We start from the raw sequence: 15,597 nt of genomic DNA, 5'->3' as shown, positions 1-15,597 counted from the left end.
CTAAAATTGAAAGAAATTGAATTATTTTTTATTTTCTATTTATAAGATTGATGGTTTTACCATCATTTTATATATAAAACTAATCCCCTCATTCTAAAATAATTCGTCTTTGTTTCTTTACTTAACTAACTTATGGGGAAAATGAAGGGGAGGGGGGTCAGCACCCCCCCTCAGGGGAACCGGATAGTGACAATTGGTATGAAAGGTTTTCCTACAATGACCAAAACAGATTGCTCAAGAGCAGTTGCCCCCATATATTGTCTTTGATTGCAGTATCTGCCGGAACAGATACTACACTTTGATAATAGAAAAAAGATTTTGGCCTGACGGCCAAGAAGAAAAGAGGGTATTTATTTGCTTCACCACTGAGCAAATTAGGCACAAGGCCGTTTTTTTAATGTGGAGAGTGAAGGGGAAATGGGGACCAGCTCCCTGGGGAGTAGGGGAGCTGGATAGTGGCAATTGGTATGAAGGGTTTCTCCTACATTGACCAATAACTTATATGTGGGGTTGGTATTTATTTGCTCCCCCACCGAGCAAATTAGGCACAAGGCTGATTTTTAATATGAGGAGTGAACGGGAAATGGGGACCAACTCCCCGGAGAATAGGGGAGCTTCATAGTGACAATTGGTATGAAGGGTTGCCCCTACATTGACCAAGGTCTTTATATGTGGGGTTGCCCCCACATATGGTCTTTGCTTGCAGTATCTGCCGGAAAAGATGCTACACTTTGATATCAGAAAAAAGATCTTGGCTTTCGGGCGAGCCCTTTTTCTATTTATTTAAAAGAAAATACAACTTTGTTATATATGGGTCGTGGAAATTCATCTGCAAAAGATGTAGCTAATTTGCATATTCTTTTAAACATTCATTTTAATTAATTCCCTATTAGTTTTTTCGGTTTTCTTATGGAATGCTCATCTTTACTTAACTATTATGTGTAATTATATTCATGCAGATATTCTGCATAATTTATACTTGCGTAATATTTGCGTAAAAAGCTTATAGTAAACACAAACCTCTTTCTACTGTATTTATGTATGCCTATATATATTTGTTTAAAAAATTTTGTCTACTAAACTCCTCTGTCAGTTTTTGGTCTACAGACATACTACTTAATATGTAGGGTATTTGCACCCATGCGAAACTTTATATTTGGGTTTTACCCAGGGAAAATCGATGCAAAAGTATGAAAATTTTAAAAATGTAATTTGCCTTGTGAAAGTCGAACGATGGCATTACGAATATGCATGCGTAACGTAATAGCTATTGGTTCATGTTTTAAGTTTTAGCCTTGCAGCACACATGTCTTCATAGCTCAGTCATTAACGTCAAAGGAAAAAGTAAATCGTAAGTTAAACGTTTTGGTCTCAGTTCTCGGTGGTAACACACAAGTCACTTTTTAAAAACTTTTTAAATCATTACTATATATTGGGTCCAATATAATATCATAATAAATATGAAATCTGCATTAATATATTATATTTAAGTGTATTTTAAAACCGGGCGGCCTGCTAGTATATATATATATATATATATATATATATATATATATATATATATATAGGTAGATTTCGCCACCCTAGCATTTCAAGAAGATAAATAAAACAGAAAACTAAGCAAATACAGGGATCTTACCCGAGAGGTGACATGAAAAAATAACTGTAATATTGTCAGAGCACTAAATGAAAACATGAATGAAATATTAAAGCAAATCATGAAGTGTAGAAATCCACAAAAGCCGAGAGTGTCAACCAACCACCGATAACATTTGAAATAGAAGAAAACAGAGAGAGACATTAGATGAAACTAAAGAAACAAAAATTGCCAAGTTGGAATAAAAACAATTAAAATGGTAAACGGATGTTGTGAGCAAATTTGCAAAGATATTTAATGATGCAGAGTATTGGAACTCCGTGGATACTTGTTTTTACTCAGACACCAAGGAGAACCATTTGTCATTGCTGATAATGATTCGTGTGATAACTAGTAATTGAATAATAACAACCACACAATAACAATTAGTAAATAAATACTTCTAGTACTATTACTAGTAATAATAAGTAATACTAATATTAAAACAAACCCAGCTTCCTTAAAAAACTGGAATGGCATCAATATCATTTAGTATCATGGAAAATGGCTACAGATGGTCTTAGAGAATAAAAACTCCATCTAGACAATTGAAATCCAATGGAGATTTCATGAAATACCACTTGTTGTTAAGAGAAAACATTAGACTCGACTAACGTGAGAATTCCAAACTAGTTACAATAATATTGGAATGAAACGATACGACTGGAATATTACTACAAGACTTGCTGCCTCCTCGATTACCAGATAACCCATTTTTCAGTATCAGTGGAAAATCATTGGAATCGACTTGCGAACTCCAAGTTAGTAATAAAAAAAAAGTAATATTGTTCCAAACGTAAAATTAATTGCTTGTCATACAATGAAATAGATTTTCTTTTTTATTATTGGGACCCATTTTTTCAATTGCGTCAACATGGACGTCATTTTTATTTTACTAGAGTGCCACAGATGAATGCTAACAACATTGATTCATTCGAAAAATCAATCAAAAGTTTGATTCATATTCATCCCGCTTTACTGACCAAGAGAAAATCTATATGATCGATACACAATATATCGGTCACAGTCAGATCTCCAATCACTGTTGTATTTACATTTAAACCGTTTTCATTTATTCATTCATCTTTATTTACTACAGTTCTATTGTAGTCAATGCTGACAGTTCTATCGAGGCTACCGAAAAACAAGGTCTGTTCACTGAAAAATGACACCACGCAAAACAGGCAAAACAAGCAAGATCTGTCAATGAGTAAAACTGTCGACAATGAATGAGAGCTTTTTGAAGAAAGTATGAAAAGCTTTTTGTAAATATATAGAAAAAGAAACATAACACGATTTACACTTAAATCATTCAATAGTAATTAAAAAGCAAAAACAGCAAGAATGCAAAATTCAAAAAGAAAAGTTGCACGTTGTCTCTGCATTAAAAGATAATCATTGTGCTTTATCATGGATTCTAAAGATAAAAATTTATTATTATTATTATTATTATTATTATTATTATTATTATTATTATTATTATTGCGAATAATTCGAAAACATTTTTGACATATTTATTAAAATGCACACAAAATAATCAAACAATAGAATTATATATATATATATATATATATATATATATATATATATATATATATATATATATATATATATATATATATATTAATATAATGTAATGGTAGCATTACATTTTAACTCCAACCCAACATTGTGCACAAAATTCTTGCAAAGGTACAAAGGAAGGAAAGAAATCCGACTCAGCTTTTTCTTAGTTGAAATAAAATTAATTTATTCATGGTATTTTCCAAACTATTACTGTATCTTGGTTTTACAAGTGTTTTCATTTGCCATGTGATAAGAAAACGATAACGTGTCAAAAACCTTTTCTCCTTTTTTTTCGGCACATCTCCCCAAGTTCAATTACCACAATGCCTCGCCAGTGAAAGCCAGATTATTTCATTTCGGCCACGGCCGCCACTGTCCACAACTGTTCAAGGGCAGCAGTGGCCACCAACAACAGCTATATTTACTTTTTTGCGAGGGGGTGGCAGGATTCCACTGAGCAATGCCAGTTAACGGGTCCTGCTAGTATCTTATAAGGTTGCGATTCAAAAATAAAAAAATATATCTCCATATGACTTGGGTGCATCAGATTGAATCGAAACCGAAACCAAAACTTATGAAAAAAGTATATATATATATATATATATATATATATATATATATATATATATATATACATATATATATATATATATATATATATATATATATATATATATATATATATATATATATATATATATATATATATATATATATATATATGTAATAAATAATTTTATCAAGAATTCTTCATAAGTTTTGGTTTCGGTTTTGATAACAGCTTTAAATATATATATATATATATATATATATATATATATATATATATATATATATATATATATATATATATATATATATATATATAAAGCTGTTATCGAAACCGAAACCAAAACTTATGAAGAATTCTTGATAAAATTATTTATTACAAGAAATGGAAATCCAAAACAATTAAAAGACAGTCACTCAGATGTAAGCGTGACACACAACATAAATAACACACACGCTATCCTATTAATATATAGATTAGTATAATTATTATTATTAATAATAATAATAATAATAATAATATTAATAATAATAATAATAATAATAATAATAATAATAATAATAATAATAATAATAAAAAGACATACTCATAAAAGAATATGAAAAAAATATGGATGATGATTTTGACAGTAATACAATTAATGCACTTGATTACAAACATAGTCATATGCGCTGAAATAATTATTTTGACCTGGATTTAAATGTGAGATGTACTGGTAATTTAAAAAAAGTTTCATCTCATGAGGTGTTTTGTTGCCTGGAAATACAAACATCACTTTCAATCAGTTCAGTGTTATAACCGACGGATAACATTGGAAATTCTTCACAAAAAATCATCCTTTTACTTTGCTAAAGAATATCTTATACTTTAAGCAGAATTTATGCTCAAATAACTGCATCAGGATTATTGATCTCATCATATAATGAATCGAATGTTGAATTGATCGAATCGCATTTAACAGATTGCTGATGTTAACTGATTTGGAAAGTGAGTTTTAAAACAGAATAAATGCACAAATTTGAACAAATCTTTTCACCGGGACGAAATCAAGTAACATTGCTGCAGTATCTTATTATCCAGAAACGATCTTATTATTCACAGAAAATGAAATTCATCAAGTAGAGATAATATTGTTCATCAAATGTCTTATTAATGCTTAACGACTTTTCTGTGTATTTTGTCATATATACCTATGCAAAGTATAAGTGTACTCTTTTTTCTATTTTAATCCAGTGGAAAGTCTCAGAAATCAAATGACCCTTCCTGAGCCTAACAACACTTGATTTCTATATGAGATATTTTATATGTTTAACTAAAGTTCTTCTTTACTTTTTCAACGTTGAATGAAGAACATTAATTTTTCCCGTTCTGAATTTTTTAAATGAGAATTGAGTAATCGTATCATTCGAAGCCGTGGCAAAATAGATAGAGTAGATGGTAAAATTAAGTTGTAAAAGTTTCATTCCTGGAGATTAAAGGTTCAGTCCTCATTGCGGGTGACCCAAAAATACAATTGCATGTTTGTGCAACTAACACTCAAGATAAGAACAATAGTCTGAAGAATTATAATATATCTTTCTTGTGGTTTCTTGTTCTTACCGGATTTGAGGACAAGAATTAATCTGATGTGGTGGAGTATTTTGGTAAGTGCTGTTACTTGAAGTAACATCACTTGTAGAAGGTGCACCGTTTCTCAGATGAGGTAATATATAACCATATCAAGCGAATCTTCTTTGGACTTTGAATACTATGTCACCTTGAATGTTTGATCTAAATTTACTTGACATTCTTTTATTCTTATATAAAGTTTTTTTTTACACAGGAATCATCACTTATCAAGGCCCGGAGGCCATTCGAGGATAACGGTTAGTGGGTATACATTAGTCAATGTGATTACAGCGTAATAAACATAAGTATTGGGAATTTTGTGAATTGGATTACTTGGGAGGACGTTTTATCAAGAACTTGTTTAACAAACTCTTGTAGAAAGAAACCAAAGACACTTGAGGATAATTCAAACTCAAAGTGAATTCATGCGTGTGTGTGTGTGTGTGTGTGTGCAGGCGCGCGCGCGTGTGTGTGTGTGTGTGTGTGTGTGTGTGTGTGTGTGTGTGTGTGTGTGTGTGTGTGTGTGTGTGTGATGAAAATGCTGGTAATGGAATTGTTAATCACGTGAGCTGTTGGATAAGTGTGCCATGTTTGAGTTCTGTTGAAACTATTGCATCACTTTCGCTAATACATTTATGAATCCATGTCTGTTAGCCTCCAGTTTCATAGAACAATACCTCTGCGAGAAGGAAACCTATAATACATTGTATTACCTCAGCAGTAGGTTTTTGGAAGCACTTTAAGGAACGCTTCACACAACTGTCCAGACCCTCCATCCATAAGTTTGACAACTATTTAGTTGACTTTCCACACCTTGATACGGTTAGAGCAGCTAGTTGCAAAGGCAGGGTTTGGAGAGTATGAGATCTTGACTTGTGTCGAAGTAATAGTCTACAAAAAATCACTAGGATTTTAAGGTTTGTCCAAGAAATTCTTTTCATCACACATGTTTATACCGATTATGAAGGATGTGTTCAACTATTCCTTTGATCAGGTGGCCAAAGAATGTATTACGTTTCTAAAAGAAGAAGAAGAAGAAGAAGAAGAAGAAGAAGAAGAAGAAGAAGAAGAAGCGTAGTGGGAAGGAATTAGATGATTAGTAATGGATTATTATATGATTAATCAACAGTCAGAACATTAAAGGAATAATATCAGATTAATGAACAAAGTCTTTCCATTTTTATTGTCAGGTTTCGTTAGGCAAATTAAATGAAAAACAAGAATGTTTTTAATCACCTTTTTTATTTATTTCTTGCAGGACAGAATTTTCAACAGAATATTTAGTGTTCTCATCTTTCTCTCAGGTGTCTAAAAATGGTTGAAACGAGATTTGAATTTTTTGTGGACATTGCATTGTTAGTTTTTTGGGTTATATTTTCTTGCAGTTTCTTATAGTTGCTGACTTTATTTGAAATGTTCATCCAGATCGTGAAGTTTTCAAGTTAAAGTTTTCCTTTGAATTGCCGAATTCCGTTAAATGTCTATGCAAAAGAAAAAAAGAGCTTTTCTTCAGCACAAAAGAATCCTTTTTCTTTTCATGTTTCAACATTCGTAAAAAAAATCTGTCTTTCTTTCTTCGTGAATTAATTGTATGTTTAAGCAACTTCGAGTCAATAAAAAATGTTCTCGCCAATGAAAGAAATAACGGCTTTTTATATGCTCAAATTTGACTGCATCTTAATTTATATATGTCACCTTTTCACTTCCTATAGGTCGGGTTCCGAGTTTGAGTGTCGGTGAATTTTTACAATATGCACACACCACCCTTGGACGCTTGTTTCCATGACCATTGTCACACTCATACTTGATCTCATGATCACACAGGTTGCATCCTGGCAGTGGTCATCTTTGTCAGGTGCTTCTTTGCAATTGGGGGGAGGGGCTCTTCAGAACTGTGGGTTTTATCAAGAGTGTATGCGTCCTTTACTCCTGCCTCATGACCAGCTTCTGAGTATGTTTCAGACTTTCCAAACCGCTCTCTGAAGATGCTGGAATCTTCTGATGATGAGAGTACACTGTATTGGGGGCGCAGGTCCTTCATGTGTTGGGGCATCCCATCCACCAAATCGGACTGCGGACTAATTATCTCAGTTACCCGACTCTGGCCAAATCTCATGGTCCAATTTGATAGGGACTATGCTTGAGGCCTGCTACTGGTGGCATATTATCGATTTCTTTCACCCAGACCTTGTACCCGTATATAGCATTGGCTGGTGAAGTCGAAGATGATTCTTGTTGTTTGGAGTCATGGTGTAACAGTAGACTGCCTCTTGTATAGTGCAGTGCATTCTAGCCATGATCTGTTTCACAGTGCGATGGCATCACTCTGCTATGCCATTCTCAGCTGGGAAATATGCACAGTGAAATCTCAAGTTCACACCCATTCATCTGCAAACGTCCTGAATTCTTTGCTGCAGAAGGCTGTGTCATTATCTGTCAGAAGTTTGCCAGGTGGGTCACATTAAAAAAAGACCATTTCCAAGTGGCGATTTATAGTTGCTGAGTCCTGCAGTGCTAATTATCTCCATACTGAAAACCATGACAAGCCACAATCTGTGATAGTTAGGAAATGGTAAGCACCATAGTGTGTAATGTCCATTGCCAATCGCTGCTCACATATAGTTTTCCTTTCTCCCAGTGAACTGGTGCTGGATCTATAGATTGGCATTCCATACACGTTCGTATTGCCAATCTGACTGCTGCTGTTGTCGTCGTAGAGTAAACTCTTTGGGTGAAATAAGCAGTGTGTCGCACTCCTGGGTGTCCACTGTGTCTGTGAATGGCCATGATCTGAGCTGCGTCCAACTCAGTGACATGCACTGCACCGATCAATGTCATGTCGGGTCCTGCAATGTCATGTCTACTGAGAGCTCATATTCCTTCACCAATTCTTTGAGGGTATTCAGTCGTCTTCTAATGAGCATCTTACAGGCAGTTTCTGACACTCAGTTGTGTACACATGCAGAGTCAGTCTTAATGTGAAACGCTTTGGTCTGTCACTGGAGTGACAAGTAAATTTTCCTCAACACGGCATCCAATTCAGCCAAATTAATATACTGTGCATTGTTCTCAGGTCGCAGCTAACAAGCATCCTTCACTACAGTTCCATCTCTTTCCAGTGCCACTCTGGTTGCTAGTGTACTGGCATCTACCCATATGTTCAGATTCTGGCTGTCCACACACCAGTCCCTACAAGCTGGATCATTCTGCTTTACTGCGTCCACAGTCTTGCACATTATATGCTGGAGTAGGGAGTTTATCACCTTGTCATTCCATCTGTTTGTGAATGAACAGGCTCTTCTCTTTATTTTCTCTGCATTCCACATGCAGCCCTGCACATACGAGCTTACCACATAAGGAAACTACAGTCATGTTATGATATTAGGAATTTCTGGGATTGTGTTCCCTCATTTCTAAGAGCAAGACATCATGCTCTCTTGACTGCCAATCCCAGCATGTGTGTGCCATCTCCAAGCTGTTCCTAGTCCTTGCATTCTATCCTGAATTGAGCTAAATGTTCCCGAACTCAAGATGCAGGCACAATATTTTCGTCAACAAAGATATCATCGATATAAGCTGATGTTGCTGCGATAGCACTCTGCTAATATATAATAATGAGGGGAGCCACATTCAAGCCAAACCCCAAATGTGTTAGACGGTATCTCTTTTGATCGACCTCTACCCTCTGGTATGGCCACAGTGTTTTGTGAACTCATACTTGGAGATATGCTGGAGTTCAAGTAGTGACACGTTTGCTTCTTTTTGGCACCACTTGCACATCTTAGCAGTGCAAACATCGGTATTTGCCATGAATGCATCTCCATGATTGTTAAGTTTGTGGTAGTCCATCACTGGCTGCACCTTTTCCTTATTCTGCTGTATCATGGCCATCAATGAAATTAATCTCTTGGGAAGTCCGCGTCTTTCTTCCGGGTATGGCACAAGCCAACCCTTGTCCATATATGCCTGAAGTTCTTAATCATAATCTGGTCGAAGTTCAACAGCCACTCGATATTCTGTTACGCAGTCCTCCTTCAGGTGGGTGGTTATTTGCCCATTTCCATGCTGTGATCCATGTTTGTTTCTAATAGCCAAATGTAACAGTAAAGCCCGGTTTATTGATGAAGATAGCCGCACACATAAAAACTTTCTCAACAACAATCTGGATTGCACTCATAGGTCCATCAGCGATGCCTGCTGGTTTTATAGTATCGATCCTTAACAACAAATCAGATCCCAGTGGTTTACCATGCACCACCAGAGCATCGATTCTAACATCTATCGTTTGTTGAAATAATGACTACTCCTCTTCCACAGCAATGCTGGATGAGCCTTCAATAGATAAGACGTCCATTTTTGCTGTCTTCCAGGATCAACATTGATTTTGCATCTATTATTATGCGAGTATTCTGCATCAATTCATGCCGAACACTGCATTCCATCAACTTAGACAACAATCTCCGGAAGCACTGCATTTACATCTTCGTGGGGAAGTAGGCTGGCATATATGCCTCGTTTCCTTGTTCATTTCCCGAACAGTCCTGGTCCTAGTGTCCAATCTTGCCACATCAGTAGCAATGGGTTCCACGTCTTTGGCAATCTCTCACTATGTGACCCTTGCAGTTGCATCTGTAGCAGTTTACCGCTGTGCCAGAGCTATTCCCAATATGAACAGCAGATTTACCAATGGATGGACTTACGGCTGCAACCACATGATGGCTTTGGTCCCATGGTTAGAGTCTCAATTTTTGGTGCCTGCTGGAGTTTGATGGAAATGGCATTAGGGAACCCTGTGACAAAAAACAGTTTGGCAAGTTTTTCTAGTCCGACTCCCTCAAAACCAGCAAGTTCAACCAACAATCTGATATTGTTTCCGTAAACATCCACTTGCTTGTGAACACATTTCACCATGTTAAACTTTCTGTGAATGCACCATCTATGAATGCCTCCTTTCATCGAGTCTCTATCCACTTGACATCCAGTTGGTCAATCTCGTTCATCTCCAAGTAGAGAGCCAATGCATCCCCTTTCAGCTACAATGACAGTAGGCTTGCCACATCATTTATCTTTTGAAATCTCGCTACTAACCATAACTTGTTCAGTCATGCCACTATGTTTCCCTCGCCAATAAATGGCTTCATCATGTCGTTGCTTAGTTTTATCTTTGCCATGATAATGGCCGAAATAGTTTGAAGTGTTGAAGTTAAAGTTTTCCTTTGAACTGACTTTTAAATGTTCGTGCAAAAAAAAAAGAGTTTTTCTTCAGCTTGCAATGTTCTTGGCAGATGCAAAAACGACAATTTTTTTTCTTTTCCTGTTTCAACGTTCATAGAAAATCTGCCTTTCTTTCTTCCCACTGACGTGCGAATTAACCGTACATTCAAACGACTCCGAGTCAACAAAAAGAATGTTCTCGCCAATGAAAGAACTAACGGCTTTTTCTATGCTCAAATTCGACTGTGTTTTAATTTGCATGTGCCTCTTTTCATTTTCTCTCAGTTAGGTTCCGAGTTCGAGTGTCGGTGACTTTTTACAATATACAGTGCCAGCAAAAATTAAGTCCGCACTTGTAATTTTTTCAAAAACTGCAAATTTAAGTTAAATTTAAGGCGACTGTTTAAACAACCTATATCTCATTTGATTCGCCTTTTATTCTTCTATAATTTTACCTGTTCATATTTGACTTTTAATTGAAATATTCTAGTGTTCACGTCAATTTAAAAAAATAACTTCAAATTGAGGCAAAAAGAAAGTCTGCAGCAACAAATTCGCTTAAAACCAGCTTAAATTATCGCCCCTTAATCAGTTTAAAATATCCACCAACAGGCAACAAAGTATCTCTAATCGTAATTGTTGTTTTTCCAGGTTATACAACGTAACATTTAATCCATATGCCACGACTTTCTATTAGTGATCGTCAGGAGCTCATTAATCTCCACCTTTCTGGTTTATCCAATCGAGAAATTGGCCGCAGATTGAAATGTGATGAGAAAACCATACAAAAGACTGTGCAAAAGCACAAAAATACCGGCAGTGTTCATGATGCCCCTAACTCTGGTTCTACTAGAGTTACTTCTAACAGGGAAGACAATGCTATCAAGATCTGCAGCCTAAGAAACAGATTTGAAACGGCTCCCCAAATCCAACAACAGTGCAATCTTGTTAAAAAGTGCTCTCTTTCTACTGTCAAGAACAGATTAAAGGAATTTAAATTGCGAGGATATATTGTAAGACGCAAGCCAATGATTTCTGTAAAGAACAGAAAGCACCGTCTGAACTTCATCAAATGCAATGAAGATCATGACAAAAGTGCTTTTTAGTGACGAAAGCAAGTTCAATAGGCTATGAAGTGATGGTAGGCAGTATGTCCGTCGGAGGAAAGACAAAGAATTTAATCCTAGGTACTCAGTTTCAACGCTGCAAGATGGTGGTGGTTCAGTTTTGGTGTGGGGCATTATTAGTACCAATGGTCCAGGGCCTATAGTTCGCTTGCAAGGTGGAATTAATTCAACCAAGTACATTAATATGTTGACTGAGTATTTTCTACCCTACTTTGGTCGGAATCTGGATGATAATCCCATCTTCATGCAGGATAATGTTCCCATTCACACAGCTAGCAATGTCAAGAGGTTCCTGGAAGAACATGATATTCCATGTTCGGATTGGCCTGCACAATCCCCAGACCTCAATCCTATTGAATACGTACGGCATTACATCAAACAACAGCTACGCAATGATAAAATTTCAAATTTGGGAGAACATTGGACAAAAATTAAAGAAAAGTGGGATGCCTTTTTCCCAGAGTATTGCTGCAGTCTAATTCAAGGAATTCCCCAAAGATTGCTGGTTGTCAAATTTCAGAAGGGTTATGCTACTAAATATTAATTAGTTCATTATATTCCTGTTGTATTTGTGTTGCATTAATGTCCTAAAGTTACATTTGAATAACAATTTTCCATTGTGCGGACTTTCTTTTTGCCTTCTCAATTTGAAGTTATTTTTTTAAATTGACGTGAACACTAGAATATTTCAATTAAAAGTCAAATATGAACAGGTAAAATTATAGAAGAATAAAAGACCAATCAAATGAGGTGTAGGTTGTTTAAACAGTTGCCTTAAATTTAGCTTTAATTTGCAGTTTTTGAAAAAATTACAAGTGCGGACTTTCTTTTTGTCGCTTGTGTACACACACTTGTTTCCATGATCGTTTCACGGATCGTTTATGCTTAATTAGGTTGTTGATAGCTTTTCCTTCAAGAAGTCCACAAATCTCACATACACACTTAAGTAATACCATATCAGAAAAAATGAAATGAACATCAGCATAATTGCCAAAAACTGTAGTCAACGTGCAGATGCCCCAAAAGCTCAAAGCAGTGTTGGATGCATCATGGCTGCTGCTCGTTGGATAGTTTATCCTCACTTGGGGAGCAGGGATGTGAACGGACTCAATTCTCACATAAACCATCATCAATGAGAATTTAGATATAATTTTAGACGAGTTCCTAATCCCAGCACCATTGCTGTCTTCACAGGACACATACCGTGTTCTTCTCAGAAAGCAACATTATCTGCCAAACATTGATCAAACATTCAGACGGTATATAAATGTAAACATCTATTTTAACTTTTTGCACTTCGCTATATTTTGCCACTAAATTGGATGTGATTTCATTTGATATGGTCACGGTTGAGATGATGATGGATATCACCAACAGGATGAACACTACTGCCCTCGATGATGTCAACATCATCGTGATGAAAGTCTGACATATGCTTTCAAGTTCACAGTTGTTTAAAGACTTTTCCAAACACAAAGATAAAATATTTTCTTTTTGTACGGATAATTAGAATAGTCATGAAAACTTTAAACGCTATGACCGTTTCAGTTGATTATTTTCATCTGTGTACACTTAATAACAGGATATCTTTACTAGTAATTGACCAGATTATCCAGAAGTGCACGCTAGAATTGATTTAAGCATTATCGGTCGTGGTTTAAAGATGCCGTCGTTCCAATATAAACGTTGTTCTTTTACTGTCGATGATTTCAAGCGTTGTTTAACAATTAAATCGGATTAATCGACTTGCTTTTCTATTGCTAGTTTTACAAGTTTTCAGCCATCTTGAAAAGTTTATTTGATAAAAAGACAAACAACTTTATTCACTTAATAATGCATTGCTATACTTCTTTATCGATTCCAAAATTAGATGTAGGGAACCACATATACTGTGTTCATGCCTCTATTATCTACCCTCTCTAATATTTAGTCAATGGTTAAGCTTGTCCAATTAAAAATGTAATCTTCATATCTTCCATCCCTCTTCTTTCTTTTTTCTATCCCTTGTATCATCATTTTTGATAACCTAATTACATTAATTTGATCATTATTTTTTTTTGTATGTTTTATGGCATATCACACCATCATGGTATGGAAATAGGTTTTATATGTGCAAATTTCAATTTAGTATAAAGTCGTCACTCTCATTAGCGGAACTCGGATATAAGCATACATTTTGCTCATTGACACTTCTTACAATGCGAAACAAGTTCTATCTGTGGATGGAAGGGGTGGCCACAGTCGCCACGGGAGATATTAGGAGAGTTCACAGGTTGTTGTGTCTAGTTTTCCTTTGGGCTCTTTTTGTTTCTTCTTTTTGTCTTCTCTTGTTTTCCGAGATTTTAGTGGTTTCTTATATTGTTCAGTTGTATGTGTCAATTTTGATCACCTAAAAGGTAGGTTGGAGCTGATCTTTAAAGTGGCGTTTTGGTCTGCTGCACGGTTTGGTTCCAATGGCAACTTCTGAGTAAAGAGCTTGCTTGGTTAGGCATTCGGGCAAAGTGTGCAACCCAGCATAGTTGGTGTCTTGTAATTGTGGCTTCAATGCTTCTCATCTCTGAATGGAGGAGAACCTCAGTGTCCGTGGTTAAGTTTTGATACTTTGTGCATAAGATAGCACATAGTTTTTCTTGGTGAAAATGTTACAACTTTTTCAGGTTTCTTCAATAGAATATATAGGTCTCACAGGCATACAGCAGAGTTCATATTACGATTGCTTTGTAGAATTGCGTTATTCTTGATTGCTGAATATTCTTTTATGAAGGTTTCCACATGTATAGGCAGCTCTGATTTTACTATCAATGTCTTTCTAACCCATAGAATTTGTTGATAGAAAGCTGCTGAGATAAGTAAACTGCTGCACATTTTCTAGTTCCGTTCCCTTTATGGTAATTGTATCTTCAAGAAGAATTTTGTGTCCAGATATTGAAGATCTACGTTGTCTTTGCTATGTTGATGTTGAACCCATATTGCATATAAGCTCTTGAAAAGTTGTCTGCCAACGTCTGTTGATCTTAAATAGTATTGGTTAGAGTACAGTTGTCGTCGGTGTATTGCAGCTCAGTGATTCCAGTATGGTTTGTATGTGTTCTGGATCTGAGGAAGGCCATGCTAAAACAGCTGTTGTCCATTCGGTATCATAGTGCTATTCAAGGGTTGTTTTCCGGAATTTCATATAGCGTTGCCACCAGATAGAAAATTGTTTTAATCCCTCTGTCATAGGGAATGGATCTGATAAGCCAGTTTGGTGTTGTACCATCATTCCAACATGAAGGCCTTGTATAAGTGAGCTGAATTTTGTTGGACAGCCAAAGCGTTTGAGCACTTGCCACATGGCCGTTTTTGGAATGCAATCAAACGCTTTTTCTAGATCATAGAATATATTAATGTTCTTTGCATTTCTCTCGGGCTTTTCTGGTGCAGAAGATGATATCAATGGATTCCTATTGGGTCTAAATCCACACTGGCTTTCAGGAAGAATGTTCTCTGATAGGGTAAGGAGGCAGTTAAGCAAAATTTTGGCAAGGATTTTTCTAGCGATGGAAAGAAGGAATATTCCTCAGTAATTTCTGCATCCACTTTTGTCTCCTTTCTTAAAAATAGTAACGATATCAGCATTCTTCCAGTTTGCCGATATTTCCTCTTCCTCCCAGATCTGGAGAATCAAAAGATGGATTCTGGTTTGAAGTGGAATCCCTTAATATTTAATCGGTTCCAGGGAGAATGTTATCTGGCCTTGATGCCTTGGCGGATTGGGTAGATTTGAGAGTGGGTACAAATTCATCAAAAGTGAGATTTGCAAACATCCAGAGGCAGACTAGCTGTTGGTTTATGCTTCTCAGGAAGTCTGGCGCCATTGCTGTGACATGGTTTAAGAGGATTGAGAAGTGTTCTTG

At 35.9% G+C, this 15,597-nt stretch overlaps 2 long non-coding RNA genes across 2 annotated transcripts in view; one reads left to right on the top strand and one right to left on the bottom strand.

The window, feature by feature from the left end:
- Window positions 1-15,597, bottom strand: part of LOC145297677 (uncharacterized) — a 567,884-nt gene that overhangs the window by 249,818 nt on the left and 302,469 nt on the right. The window lies entirely within an intron of this gene.
- The window catches only part of LOC145297676 (uncharacterized), a 698,958-nt gene that overhangs the window by 519,578 nt on the left and 163,783 nt on the right, over window positions 1-15,597 (top strand). The gene's annotated exons all lie outside the window — the stretch shown is intronic.

This window comes from Euprymna scolopes, chromosome 18, assembly GCF_053919585.1.
Source record: "Euprymna scolopes isolate OS-2025 chromosome 18, ASM5391958v1, whole genome shotgun sequence".
NCBI lineage: Eukaryota > Metazoa > Mollusca > Cephalopoda > Sepiida > Sepiolidae > Euprymna > Euprymna scolopes.
The sequence above is the reverse complement of the archived record's forward strand: the minus strand, read 5'-3'. Positions and strand labels throughout refer to the sequence as shown.